Source organism: Bombina bombina, chromosome 6 (genome assembly GCF_027579735.1).
Source record: "Bombina bombina isolate aBomBom1 chromosome 6, aBomBom1.pri, whole genome shotgun sequence".
NCBI classification, from domain to species: Eukaryota; Metazoa; Chordata; class Amphibia; order Anura; family Bombinatoridae; genus Bombina; species Bombina bombina.
In genome coordinates, this window is record NC_069504.1 from 813,600,114 (window position 1) to 813,616,207 (window position 16,094).

The window sequence follows — 16,094 nt, forward strand, 5'->3', positions numbered from 1 at the left end:
AATATGTGTGTTTGTGTGTAAATATGTGTGTATGAGTATTTATATGTGTGTGTATGAGTATTTATATGTGTGTGTGTGTGTAAATATGTGTGTTTGTGTGTGTGTATAAATATGTATGTCTGTGTTTATAAATGTCTGCGTGTGTGCACAGTTAGAGATTCATATTTCATTATATATGTTTGAAGGTATCCTATTCAATATTTTACTGTTTTGAATTGTTAATTTATATTGTTACTAGTGCTAAAGCCCGTGTACAATTTTCTGCAGCGCAGCTGTCCTGCCCGACCCTGCCCACCAGACCCCGACATGCCCACTCCTGTCCGACCACACCCAGTCTCATCCCCGTCATGACCCTTGCCTGCTCCTGCCCACCCTCTCTGCTGTCTGATCCTCACGGCGGCCACTGCTGATACTTCCTTACGGCCAGGTATGTTTGTCTAGCGCTGCAGTCTCTACTGTGCATGACTGCATCGGACAAACATACCTGTCCTTTTATAATATAGAATTGTTGAACCAGAATTCTTTGGTAAAAATAAAATACAAAATATGCATTGAAACGCAGTGTATTTGGTATGTGTTGATGGAGTGATTGTATGAGAGATATATATATATATATTTTGCATACAAAGAGAGAAGCGCTCTACCAGGAACGAACAACAGCTCAGTGGCTTGTTCTATGGCGATTTACCACCCGGAAGCAGCCTCTTTTAGACCAGTGTGCTTTTCACAGAAGAAAACTTTCCTGAAGTATATCAGTCTGATCCTGCCAGTAAGGTCAGTCCAGCCCTGAAATACCAGGCAATTCTCCTCTGAACAAGGAACATGACAACCCCAGACGATCGTTTCGGCCTTCTATGGGCCTCGTCAGTGAGTTGCAGCCACATTCCTCTAAGCACACTGGGCAAGGAGTCCACGTCTGGTTTCCCCCATCACCCATAGGGAGACTTCCCCAGGGTCATAATAATTTGCATACAAAGAGAGAAGCGCCATAGAACAAGCCACTGAGCTGTTGTTCGTTCCTGGTAGAGCGCTTCTCTCTTCGTATGCAAATTATTATGACCCTGGGGAAGTCTCCCTATGGGTGATGGGGGAAACCAGACGTGGACTCCTTGCCCAGTGTGCTTAGAGGAATGTGGCTGCACCTCACTGACGAAGCCCATAGGAGGCCGAAACAATCGTCTGGGGTTGTCATGTTCCTTGTTCAGAGGAGAATTGCCTGGTATTTCGGGGCTGGACTGACCTTACTTGGCGGGATCAGACTGATATACTTCAGGAAAGTTTTCTTCTGTGAAAAGCACACTGGTCTAAAAGAGGCTGCCTCCGGGTGGTAAATCGCCATAGAACAAGCCACTGAGCTGTTGTTCGTTCCTGGTAGAGCGCTTCTCTCTTTGTATGCAAAATATATATATATATCTCTCATACAATCACTCCATCAACACATACCAAATACACTGCATATATAATTTGAGGAAATATGCTAATAAAATAGTTTTTTACCATTTGCCAAAAAAAATGTCCCCGGATTTATACTGGGAGGTAGCTGCTGATTGGTGGCTGCACATAAATACCACTGTTCTCATTGGCTCATGTGATCTTTTCAGAATAATTAAGTGTTTCTGATAAACAATAAGCATTTCTGATTGTAATTGTGTTTGGATAAAAAATTCCATTAACATGCCAATAATTACCAAACAATAGATTATGATCAACCCTCTAATTAGCATATATTCACAGAAATACATATACAGCATAACTCATAAAACGACCAGCGAAATGCGTCAGATATCGCGCAAACAGGAGGGTGCTGGCGGTGCTTATTTGAACTGTGAGTAACTATTGTTTTAACAATATTACAAATAAATTATTTTGTTTTTTAACCGCCATGAGGCTCCTCGTATGCAAATACTGGGATTCATTTAATTTGTACACCGTTATTATTGTTTGCTTTGTTGACAATATTTAACTCATAACCTAAACCTGCAAGTACTGCATTTGAACAACAATTTGTTTATAATTAGGGATGGGCGAATGTTTTACAACATTTAAAAAATGAAACAAATTTTAACACATTAGTTAATTTTTCTTATAATTCCATTAGAATTATGTAATATTTTAATTCGAAAAATGTATATATATTTCTAATGCTTCCTTTAAATGTAATATTCGAATTATGCAATATTCTACATAGAAACATTCAAACTTTTGAATAGTATTTGTTAAAGGGACAGTCTACACCAGAATTTTATTATTTTAAAAGATAGATAATCCCTTTATTACCCATTTCCCAGTTTTGCATAACTAACACAGTTATAATAATATACTTTTAACCTCTGTGATTATCTTGTATCTAAGCCTCTGCAAACTGCCCCTTTTTCAGTTCTTTTGACAGACTTGTAGTCTAGCCAATCAGTGCCTGCTCCCAGATAACTTCTCGTGCACGAGCACAGTGTTATCTATATGAAATACGTTAACTAACACCCTCTAGTGGTGAAAAACTGTTATAATGCATTCTGAAAGAGGTGGGCTTCAAGGTCTAAGAAATTAGCATATGAACCTCCTAGGTTAAGCTTTCAACTAAGAATACCAAGAGAACAAAGCAAAATTGGTGATAAAAGTAAATTGGAAAATTGTTTAAAATTACATGCTCTATCTGAATCATGAAAGTTTATTTTGGCCTAGACTGTCCCTCTAAATCAAATGTTACATTCCAAATTTCGAATGTGGACATTCAATTTAATTATAAACATTCAAATTTAAAAGTGACATTTGAAAAACTGTAAATAGCATTCAATTATAGAACTTGTCAACATTTGATTATGTAAATAAAACTTCTACAATAACATTCGTTCTAACATTTGAATTAGAATATAAACACATTCGCCCATCCTATTTATAATTAGATTCCAACATACTTAGATTATTTTTCATCAAAACAGGACCTTTATTTTTATATGTATTCTTTTGTATTTGTGGCAACCCTAAATGGTTGCAGGGCTGCCACTCAACTGGGCCGACTAGTATTTTTATGATTTAGGTCAACATATGTTATAAATAAGAAATACAGAAGTTACACTTATGGTAAAACTTCTAAGTGTGTGGGAATTGTATTTCAATAAGTCATGACAAGTTTTAGCATTTTATGTTTCTGAATTATGCAACATACTTATTTTCACAACTTTATGTTAAATAATTTGGTCAGTATTTTTCTAAGAAAGGTGTCAACCATAATTGACTGTGTGTGAAAGATCATATAAAGGGAGCATAAAGCTTTCACACTTTACACACACATCTGTCTATATCATCTATCTATCTATCTATCTATCTATCTATCTAGTCTACATTGGAACAAAATTTCTGTTGTGATATCAATTTTCAAAATTCTATATCATTACAAAACTGCCAAATTTCATTTAAATTGCTCATCCCTTTTTAAATTATTTAATATAGAGAAAAAGTAGTTTTTCAGAAAAAAAAATCAATTGATTTATAATTGGGATTTTTAGGAAGTACTGCAGCTGAAATGGCTAAGTGAATTTTTATGAAACAACAGTGATGATTTTTTTTACTTGATCAAATGACCTTTCGTTAGTTTGAAGTTTATAACTCCTTTTTTTTTTTTTTTAAAATCAATTTTAAGTTATTTCATTGAAAGTAGCTTTGGTTTTGCTGCAGCCTTTACTGTCAGTGCAGATTGTACTGTTATGTTGCCACCTGACATGCTCAGTAGAGTGTTTCTTTTCCAGCAAATGTTTAATCTTGCTGCAGTGCAGGAGTCTGTCAGCAGGGGGGGCATATTTGCGTGTTTGCTTCTCCACACTACTAAAGACCATAGGGGCCGATTTATTAAGGGCAGAATGGCCCTGAATGTGCCTGTTTCAATGCGAGCTTTCAGGCTCCCCGGAAACAGGAGTTAAGAAGCAGCAGTCTTAAGACCACTGCTCCTTAACTCGTACGCCTCCTCTGAGGCTGTGGACATCAATCCGCCCGATCTCATACAATCGAGTTGATTGACACCCCATGCTAGTGGTCGCGAATCTGCAGGTGGGGGCATTGCTACAGCGGATCATGTCAGTCGGACTGTTAATAAATCGGCCCCCAATTCTCAAAAACTTTACAGCCTGGGGAGAGAAATTATAGTGCAGACTTCACAAGTTCAGCGTTTACTAAGGGAGATAATATGCACATGTTAAAATATTTTAATGTGATGCAGAATAACTGTAAAAGAGCGGATAAAAAAATATCACCTTAACATCTCTGTAAAAAAGAAAGACATTTTATCTCAAAATTCATTAAGCTCAACAGAGTAAGTGCTTTGTGTTCCAGAGATAATCTTGTTACTGTCATCTGCATGGTGGAGAAATAAAACCAAAGCCCAACCATTAGTGCTGAGTTCACACTTTACTGTGATCTCATGGCTAGCGAGAAAAGTTTGAGGTAAAATATCTTCCTTTTTTACATATAGATGTCCCTTTAATTCTCTAAAAAGGGCCAGGACCTGGAAGTCCCAGAGAGATGATAGCTGCCTCCGATAGAAAGTAATGAAGCTCTCTAAGATACAGCATCTCACAGTGGAGAGTGAGGTTAACAAGGGACTGGAGCACCCAAAGCTGACATAAATTCCCAGTTTTCAGCAAATACATAATAAGCTGAAATGTTTTCACTGCAATTTAACTTGTATTGCTTCTAGTTTAATACACATGACTTTTCTGTCAGTTAAAGGGACACTGTACAATAAAATGTTTTCCCTTTCATGTGTTCCAAATGACTTATGATACCTAACACATATAGGGGCCCATTTATCAAGCTCTGAACGGAGCTTGTGGGCCCGTGTTTCTGGCGAGTTTTCAGACTCGCCAGAAACGGCAGTTATGAAGCAGCGGTATAAAGACCGCTGCTCCATAATCCTGTCCGTCTGCTCTGAGCAGGTGGACAGGAATCGCCGGAAATCAACCCGATCGAGTACAATCGGGTTGATTGACACCTCCCTGCTGGCGGCCAATTGGCTGCGAGTCTGCAGAGGGAGGCGTTGCACCAGCAGCTCTTTTGAGCTGCTGGTGCAATGCTGAATACAGAGAGCGTATTGCTCTCCGCGTTCAGCGAGGTCTTCAGGTCCGCAAGACCTTTGATAAATAGGCCCCATAGTATTAAAGGGGCAGTGTACACCAATTTTCATATAACTGCATGTAATAGACAATACCATGAAGAATAATATGCACAGTGTCAGATACTGATCTAAAAATTCTGTATAAAACCTTTTAGTCTTCAGTCTACATCTGATACTTTGGGGCTTGGTTAGGAGTCTGAAAATCTGCACAATGTTATTTTAAAATAAGCAAAACTATACATTGTTACAAAAACACTCCTAGATGGGATATATAAATGGATTATTTACAAAACATTTATGCAAAGAAAAATCTAGTGTACAATGTCCCTTTTTAAATGTATGGGAGTTTGTTCCTTCATGTTTATTTATGCATTTGAAACAGCTGATTTTACTCTTTAAAACCAATAGAATAAGGCAGCCTGAGGAAACAGCTTGTTCCTTTGTGGGTGAGCTGCCACACCTGTTAAATCTGCAGCCTGTTCGTACAAGCACATTGGTGTGCTACATAACCATTTGAGTACCCACTTGGCTCTTAATATTCTGCGGTTTTGTACAAATTTGATGATACCACACATGAGGCGCCTCTCTCTTTTGTTTAATTTCTTATTGTATACAAAACCCAAATGCATGTAACATGGGGGAATGTCCGGGTGGCGGCCATGTTAGGTCACAACACTGAGTGCTGGTGTAAAGTTGAACTTCTCTGTTATATATCTATAGATATCTGATACATCTAACATATATTTTGGCAGACAATGTTTTTTAAATACTGCTGAATGAGTACAGCTCTTTCTTTTTCAACCTTCCCTAGTGTTCTGGGATAATAGAGATAATAGAGGAGAAAGATAGCTACTGTCATCTCTATACCAATGAATGTGAAGGTAGAGATGAGGAGACCTGGGACCAAGCTACGTTAGGGAGCTTAGAGATTGTTCCAATACCACTACAAGTCCCACTAGATACAGAGGTCAGGCCTGAGGCACCTACGATGGGATCTGATGCTTATAGGTGAAGTGGTTTGAAGGTTGGCAAAGTAAGGCATGAAAGCCTGGGGGTTTGCTATAGATGCTGCACTTCATGCTAAAGTGGCTGGAGATCTTACCCCCAAACCAATGGACAGTGCTAGAGTTAACAGGATTGATTCAGCAAGATAGCGTGTCTTCCTGGTTTGACCCGATGAGGAGGTTGTTGGAAGTTAGGCAAAGGTTCCAGATCTTTGACTGCGCCCTTATACCAGCTAATTAGAAGGAGAAGCTGCAAATGAAAGATTTTACTTTGTTGTGGAACAGGGTAGGAGTTGGTTTGAGACCCTTTCTAAACTTATACATTGAATCCTTTAAGGTTATTGATATCATCATTTTCAAGCATTCTGCAAAATTCCAAGCCTATTAAAGGGACACTATACACTAAATAAATGCCAGATAGAATGATGCATTCAAAGAAATGTTTAGTCTGAGAATAACATGTATATTATATATATTATCATATGTATTTTATAAAGTTTCATGAGCTGTTTAAATATTGACAAAATAAGTGTAAAGTTTTAGTGTCTATAAAACAATAGGAGCTGCACTGTTGTTGCTTAGGTTACCTTCTCTGCTGTGGCCAATTAGGGACAGTTATAAATAGGTCACTAGAGTGTGCAGCCAATGGCTGTGTGGAATATAACAGTGTTCTGCACTTCCATTTCTAACAGGAACTGAAAAGCTCACAATTTCAGAATGCAATTACATAAAAGGGGACAAAATGAATAATGAAAGTATATTGCAGAGTTGTTATGTGTGTGTATGTGTATATATACAGTATATGTCATTTTATATTACCATCTCAAAGTGTTTAATGTCCCTTTAAGCAAAGCAGGAGACGGGCTGGATACCACAACTACCTCAAACAAATATCTATCATTGAGTAACTGCTTTTTTATTTTTATTTAATGTTTGATTGCGTTATTTGTTATGGTATTGAAAATATTCTTTATACCACTCACTGTAGTGACCAAGATGCATGTGTCAGAGTGTCCAATTTACAGCTATTATCTAATTTGGTTACATTCTCTTGGTATCCTTTGTTGAGAAGCATTCCTAGGTAGGCTCAAGGATCAGTAATGCGCTACTTGGAGCTAGCTGCTGATTGGTGGCTGCACATATATACCTCTTGTGATTGGCTCACCGTATATGCTTAACAAACTCCCAGTAGTGCATGTTGCTTCTTCAAAAAATAATACCAAGAGAATAAAGCAAATTCGGTAATAGAAGTAAATTAGAAATTGGTTTAAATTTGTAGCTCTGTCTGAATCATGAAATAACATTTTTGGGTCTCGGTTTAAACTCTTATATACCCTTGTTTATGTTGCTAACTTTAGATTTGAGGCTACCTTGTAATTATTAAGTGCCTATTAACAGGGAGATATTACTGCTTTGATATACGATAGGTCAAGTCGCCGCCCTGTATTGATCTTACACTGGTTGTTCGTTCCATAGTGTTAACCCCAGTGTGCAATTTAACATATGTGCTCCTGAAATCATGCTATTATTTTATTGTGTATTATATCAGGTTTAAAGGGACATTGTACCCTAGATTTTTCTTTTCATATATGTTTGGTAGATGACCCATTTATATAGCCATCAGGGAGTGTTTTTGTAACAATGTATAGTTTTGCTTATTTTGTTAAAAACATTGTGCTAATTTTCAGACTCCTTACCAAGCCCCAAAGTGTCAGATGTATACGCGCGTTTACAGACTACTGCTGGCTCCTGTTTATGTTATCTGTCTTTTCATATGCTGGAGAGGGGGGAGTGTCTGCTCCCAGCCCCTTTCAGTGGGTGTCCCAGACTACCTCATCAACAGTGCTAAACTGAGAGCTTCTAAGTAAGTTTTTTTTTTATAAGGTTTTATACTGGATTTTTAGATCAGTATCTGTGCATATTCTTCTTTATAGTAGTGTCTATTACATACAGTTATACGAAACTGGTGTATACTGTCCCTTTAAGAGCGGAGCTCCTGTAAGTCTGCTACTAAAGTTCAGAGTGCCAAGGCTCGAGCAGATAAGATAAAGAGGTATAATAATAAAGATAGTACATAATAGGGATGTGAATTATCTTTACTAATGACAGGGGGTAAAAACCCTTGTTAATGCTATTCCAATCCAGGTGCTAAGGATCTGAATTTGCACGAGCCGCATGCTGCACTCCCTTCAGGTTAACTATTCAGAGCCCACTTTCAGATCTTATACTTTCAAACTTGTTGTCCTGGAGGGAAGAACAGCTAGTATTCTAACAAGGATATATATATATATATATATATATATATATATATATATATATATATATATATATATAATCTCTATCTATCTATATCTATCTACAGTATATGTAGGTAGATAGATAGATAGATAGATAGATAGATATGGATTTAGTGGTCCCCTAGACTTATATGGAAGGAGCTTGAGTCTTTAGATATCATCATTATAATACTTTTTTATTTAGGGTTTTGTTTCTATAGCTTATCTATTAAGCATATCTATAATACATTGTAAGATTAGGTTGTTTACCATCATGCAAGTGTATGTATATGTTAGTACCTGATATTATTGCCTTTGCTTTGTTTAATAAGCTTTTGGAATGTCAACTTTTGTAACATAATTGTCTTGTGTTTGTACCTCAATAAGAATGCATTTAACTCAAAATAGAAAGTGCAAAGTTTAAATGTAATAAAACTTTAAAGGGACAGCGCTGCGGAATCTGTTGGCGCTCTACAAATAACTGATAATAATATTTGAACACTAAGAGCCAGATTACAAGTGGAGCGCTAAATATCACTTTCAAGGAAGCAACATTTGCGCTCCACTGCATTATACCAGCGTATGCTAATGTCAGATTTCTCCCTTCATCTTATCCTGACTATTCCTTTAAGGCACAATTAGCCATCTTTCACCGCTACTTAAGGTCCCTATCTATGCATTGCTGGATTAATGAAGTAGTTGCCACAATCAGGACTCACTACGTTTTGCTCTAGCCCGTATTCTAAGAGATCTCGTGTTACCTTGTCACAGGCACACTTGCCTAGTCTCAGTGCAGTGTTCGCAGCTCAGTCTCTACTTCTAGCCAAGTTCGTTCCTATTTTCGCTCTCACAGCTCTTCTGGATATACCCGCTTCCACAACAGGTCTCATACACTTACCAGACTAACCGCTCCACTCCATTGCGGTCTAACAGCTGATTAGTCTGATCCTGCTTCTAGACAACGCTGTGCCGTACAAACGCTGCCGTCATCGGCTACGGACCTGCTCCTCTCTGCATTCACATCTCAGTTGAACTCCGGTCATATAATTTATCAGTGCTGTTATATACAATCATTGGGAAGTTATAAGGTAATACTCCATATACCTGATTGGCAGGTTGTATATTTGATCAGTGCTGTTTGATGTATTCTTTGGGAAGTTATTTGGTAAAATTCTCCTTTCCTCTTTCTGCCAAATAACTTCAGCCATTCTTAAAGGGACAGTTTACTCAAAAATGTTCTCCCCTTTAATTTGTTCCCAATGATCCCCTTTACCTGCTGGAGTGTATTAAATTGTTTACAAGTAGATCCTTTACCCTTATATTGGCATTTTAAATAGTTGATTTAGCATGTGGTATCCCCACCTATTCTGAAAGTTTGTGGCCACAGGTCCCAGCTATAGATAAGCTTTGTAAACACAGCCAGCAGAAGAAATTATACCCCCAGTAGGATATAGCAGAGATAAGGTAATAAAATGTTGATTTTCCATTGTTCTCTCCAAGTACTGGTGATTGTTTTATGGACAAATATAAGATTAAGAAACATGTTTATGTACACAATGTGATAAAGTAATGATATCTGATTATACCTACAAGCTCAACCCATTTTATTAGGTTGTGGCTTCAAAACACAAAATCAGAGCATTAATATTCATATACTCCGCAGTTGGTAAAAAAAAAAGCAATTGTAAACACATTAAGAGAAAACTATTTTACAGTATACTGTCCCTTTAATGTGATCTGACATTTTTCCACTTGGCTATTATAAGACAGGGATAACATCCTGCTATTGTTATAGTTTTTAACCCTACTGTCACATTTTATATCATTTGCTACTATTATGTACTAAAACTACTGTGCTAGCTACATACAGAATTCTGGTCCAATAACTTAAGTTACTTAGAGAAATCTATTAACTTATAACCATAACTCTATATAGTTGTGGTCATTACAAATGTGCACTGGCATTGCAAGTTAACAACAATGTGAATGTGCCCATGAGAGCATGCGATTGCAGCATTTGTATGCTGAAATATATATATATATATATATATATATATATATATATATATATATATATATATATATATATATATATATATATATATATATATATATATATATATATATATATATATATATATATATATAAAACCCAGCACTCACTAGCAGATTCACAGCAATGTTTAACCCCTTAATGACCGCAGCACTTTTCCATTTTCTGTCCGTTTGGGACCAAGGCTATTTTTACATTTTTGCAGTGTTTGTGTTTAGCTGTAATTTTCCTCTTACTCATTTACTGTACCCACACATATTATATACCGTTTTTCTCGCCATTAAATGGACTTTCTAAAGATAACATTATTTTCATCATATCTTATAATTTACTATAAAAAAAATTATAAAATATGAGGAAAAATTGAAAAAAAATACACTTTTTCTAACTTTGACCCCCAAAATCTGTTACATATCTACAACCACCAAAAAACACCCATGCTAAATAGTTTCTAAATTTTGTCCTGAGTTTAGAAATACCCAATGTTTACACGTTCTTTACTTTTTTTGCAAGTTATAGGGCCATAAATACAAGTAGCACTTTGCTATTTCCAAACCCCTTTTTTTCAAAATTAGCGCTAGTTACATTGGAACCCTGATATCTTTCAGGAATCTCTGAATATCCATTGACATTTATATATTTTTTTTTAGTAGAGAACCCAAAGTATTGATCTAGGCCCATTTTGGTATATTTCATGCCACCATTTCACCGCCAAATGCGTTAAAATAAAAAAAATTGTTCACTTTTTCACAAATTTTTTCACAAACTTTAGGTTTCTCACTGAAATTATTTACAAACAGCTTGTGCAATTATGGCATAAATGGTTGTAAATTCTTCTCTGGGATCCCCTTTGTTCAGAAATAGCAGACTTATATGGCTTTGGTGTTGCTTTTTGGTAATTAGAATGCCACTAAATGCCACTGCGCACCACACGTGTATTATGCCCAGCAGTGAAGGGGTTAATTAGGGAGCATGTAGGGAGCTTTTTGGGGTAATTTTAGCTTTAGTGTAGTGTAGTAGACAACCCCAAGTATTGATCTAGGCCCATTTTGGTATATTTCATGCCACCATTTCACCGCCAAATGCGATCAAATTAAAAAAAAACGTTACATTTTTCACAATTTTAGGTTTCTCACTGAAATCATTTACAAACAGCTTGTGCAGTTATGGCACAAATGGTTGTAAATGCTTCTCTGGGATCCCCTTTGTTCAGAAATAGCAGACATATATGGCTTTGGCGTTGCTTTTTGGTATTTAGAAGGCCGCTAAATGCCGATGCGCATCACACGTGTATTATGGCTAGCAGTGAAGGGGTTAATTAGGTAGCTTGTAGGGAGCTTGCAGGGTTAATATCACATTTAGTGTAGAGCTCAGCCTCCCACCTGAAACATCAGACCCCCTGATCCCTCCCAAACAGCTCTCTTCCCTCCCCCACTCCACAATTGTCCCCGCCATCTTAAGTACTGGCAGAAAGTCTGCCAGTACTAAAATAAAAGCTATGTTTTTAAAAAAAAAAAAAAAGCATATTTACATATGCTGCTGTGTACTATCCCCCCCTTAGCCCCCAACCTCACTGATCCCCCCCAAACAGCTCTATAACCCTCCCACTCTAACTTAATCTGCGCCATTTTGGGTACTGGCAGCTGTCTGCCAGTACCCAGTTTAGAAGAAAAAATGTTTTTTTTTTAGTTTTTATTAAACTTTTCTGCAGTGTAGCTTCCCCCCACACAAAACCAACCCCCCACCCCTCCATGATCTCTTTTTGTGCTTTTGCACAAACAAGATTTGGCCATTTGTTACTAAAAAAAATTTCCATAGTGTAGCGGTTCCCACCCGCTCCCGCCCCGTGCACGTGCGCGCGCCCCCTAACGGCCCGCACCCGATCCCGCCCCCCTTGACGACACAGGGCACACCGATGGCCGCCCACCCGCCTCCGAAGTCGGCTCCCACCCACCAACGATACCGGCCATCGATGTCCGGTGCAGAGAGGGCCACAGAGTGGCTCTCTCTGCATTGGATGGCCGTGTAAGGTTATTGCAGGATGCCTCCATATCGAGGCATCACTGCAATAACCGGAAAGCAGCTGGAAGCGAGCAAGATCGCTTCCAGCTGCTTTCCACACCGAGGACGTGCAGGGTACGTCCTCAGGCGTTAACTGCCTTTTTTTTGAGGACGTACCCTGCACGTCCTCGGTCATTAAGGGGTTAAAAGCAAAACTGGGGGAAGTCAGTTACATTTGGCGCCAAAGGTTCCCAGTTGGTTTGTTTGGAAGTATGCATTGTGTGGGTGCTGGTTAGGGTCCCAGGAAGGGGGAGACCTTGTCGTGGTCCTGGGCTTGATCCTTTGGCGCCAAATGTAACTGACTTCCCCCAGTTTTGCTTTTAAACATTGCTGTGAATCTGCTAGTGAGTGCTGGGTTTTTTGTGTTTTGTGTTAATGTTTGTAATGCTCCCCTGCGGACCTGACACCCAGGTTGCTCGGGGGTTAACTGCCTGGGTTGCTGGGAACTTTGCAGCTGTCTGTCAGTGTTCAGGGCTGTGGAGTTAACAGTGGCTTAGGATGTGTACCCAGTCCGGTTTGTGAGTGCGGTCCATTCCTGTGTTTTGTATTTACATAGGGGAGGTTACAAAAGCCTGTGTCACCCTGGGAGGTTCCCAGTTGGTTTGTTTGGAAGTATGCATTGTGTGGGTGCTGGTTAGGGTCCCAGGAAGGGGGAGACCTTGTCGTGGTCCTGGGCTTGATCCTTTGGCGCCAAATGTAACTGACTTCCCCCAGTTTTGCTTTTAAACATTGCTGTGAATCTGCTAGTGAGTGCTGGGTTTTTTGTGTTTTGTGTTAATGTTTGTAATGCTCCCCTGCGGACCTGACACCCAGGTTGCTCGGGGGTTAACTGCCTGGGTTGCTTGGAATTTTGCTGCTGTCTGTCAGTGTTCAGGGCTGTGGAGTTAACAGTGGCTTAGGATGTGCACCCAGTCCGGTCTGCGAGTGCGGTCCATTCCTGTGTTTTATATTTATATTTATATATATATATATATATATATATATATATATATATATATATATATATATATATAAAAATTTATTTATGTGCTAATATCTGTAAATACATATATTAACACATAAATATATATGAATATGGTCATATACATATATATTTACTGGTAACACACAGTTCCCATAGACTGCAATGTAAATGCACTTTTCAGTGCCGTTTTTGTTCTAACACCCCATTCCTGCCAACTTTAGATCCCAAAAACTGCCTAGTGCAGTAGTTTTTTTTTTTTTTTTTTTATTAAAACATGCTTCTTTTTTTAAATAAAAATCTATAATGCCCGCTCTAATTTAGCACTTCACTTGTAATCTAAACCTAAATACATTTTTGTAAACATAGTATTGAGGTTATTCCCTGCCTTTATCTGAATCATGGGGAAATTTTTTTTTAGGTTTCATGTCCCTTTTAAGTATTGAAATTGACAGTATAGTTGGGTATACAGAAGGCAAAGACAGCTATTTCAAATGAAAACAAGTTAATACACTCCAGCAGGTAAAATTGATATTTAGGAATACAATAAAAGCTAGAGGGAGGCTCTCACGCTGTATGTTCTTGTAGCGTAAGATTTATTCCAGCAGCGTGAGAGCCTCCCTCCCTCTCCCTGGAGCCTGATAATGATTTACAGTGAAGATACTGCCTGAAGCCCTGCCCTGCTATCAGCTTAGCCGCTTTGTTTAGGAACAGAAAAACGCTTGGGACAGTTTGAACACTAAAACTTTTGACATAGACAACTAGACGAATCTAATATATATTTTGGTCAGTTACAGAGCATAAATGTATTTTCAGACACTGCAGCTCACACGCTGCAGACAAATGTGATTCCTCATAGTATATGTTATAGAACAATATGCTGTGTGTGTCACATGACTGCTGTGCCCCTGCAACGTAATTTACAATATGGCAGCTTACATAGAAGAATCAAGCACCGGATCAACCAAGTTCAAAACAGTTTGGGGTAAGAGGAACAGATAAAATAGACAACGGTAATTATTTTATTTCTATTACTAAAAAATAGGTTTTAGTGATTTTAATCAGGTGATAAATGTCGATTTTAATATCCTGCATAAAAACATGCAGCGCTTTTCCCCGGTAACAATAGTGTATTGTAATTGGTTTAGTGCAATGCAGATATTCCTATACGTGAAAAATACAATTGCAATTCAGATTTTCCTAAACGCTATTGGTACAGTGCAATTTAAGCTTACCTAAATGCGATTGTTACGGTGCAATACAGATTTTCCTAAACATCATTAGTACAGTGCAATACAGATTTTTATAAACAAAATTGGTACAGTGCAATATAAATTTTCCAGAACGAGATCTGTACACTGCAATGCAGAGTTTCCTAAACGCAATAGGTTCAGTTTAATAAAGATGTTCCTTAACACAAACAGACAAATTTGCCCATTTGCGGGCGCATGATAATTTAGCGCTCCACTTGTAATTGAAGTTATTCCCTGCCTGTATCTGAATCATGAAAGAAAAAAAATGGGTTTCATTACCGGTACAATGCAATGCAGATTTTCCTAAACGCAACTGGTTCATTGTAATAAAGGTGTTTCTAAATGCGATCAGTACAGTACTTAAGGAGCAGATGATTCGCTGTTAGAAATAGTGCCTTTCTACAGGGTGAGAAAAGGCTCTATCTTGACTAGGTAAAGCCGCAGACATGTTTTCATATGGGATATTAATCTACCATACTGTTAATATTGTTTCTGAATCTGCATTACTATATACAGATCACGTTTATGCAATCCCGGTTGTTGCAGAGAGATTGCATAAACGTGATTGGGAGAGCGTGATATGGTTTCCATAAACATGATGGATACAATGTGATACACATTTTCATAAACGCAATAGATACAGTGCAAAAGAATCATCTCATTAGTTTCGATCTCAGAATTGGCGCCTTTTAACAAAACAGGTTTTACAGTGTGAGAAATATTTCAAATTGCTAGGTGTTCAGTATTGAACTGAACAGTCCAGTATTTTATCTGGCTGTCCAGTAAAATCTTCACAAAAATACTGTCCAGTTTTTTAAAGTCCCTAAGTATTAACTAAATGTTAAAGGATTCCTATGCATCAATGCATTAAAAATATGGAACAGAAAGAAGTGGGGAGTCAAAGCCCTACTGTTTATATGTTACTGGCATGTTACTGGCAACTAAATAGGTACAATTATTGATTTGTATGTTCTTGGCAGCCAAGGGGTAACATGACTGCTTAGTTGTGAAAATATATATATAATAGGAGCTTTGGTCTGGGAAGCTTTTATAATCCCACAGATTGTGTCCAGCCACCAATGTCCAGTATTTCTGTGCAGGACAGATAGCAGTCCTAATCTTGACTGGGGAAAGCCGCAGCCCTGTCTTCATACGGGATAATCTCCTGTACTTTTTAATCTTGTTTCTAAATAAAAAAACACACCAAAAAACAAAATACTTTTTTTTTTTTTTACAATAAACAAATTTTGGATATATAGTACACCATATAGACATGTGTACTATACAAATGCATACAAAGAAACAAGCGCTCTACCAGGAACGAACAAGAGCTCAATAGCTTTTTCTTTGGCGACTCACCACCTAGGAGCATCCTCTTTTAG

At 37.9% G+C, this 16,094-nt stretch overlaps 1 protein-coding gene across 3 annotated transcripts in view; it reads left to right on the forward strand.

The window, feature by feature from the left end:
- IL27RA (interleukin 27 receptor subunit alpha) overlaps positions 1–16,094 on the forward strand; it is a 258,748-nt gene that overhangs the window by 9,737 nt on the left and 232,917 nt on the right. Inside the window, exon 1 of one of the 3 annotated variants that reach the window (XM_053718172.1) lies at positions 14,203–14,472. The exons of the other annotated variants lie outside the window; for them this stretch is intronic. The gene's annotated coding sequence lies outside the window, so the exon portion shown is untranslated. Of the gene's footprint in view, positions 1–14,202; positions 14,473–16,094 lie in introns of those variants that run through there. 3 annotated transcript variants of the gene reach the window in all.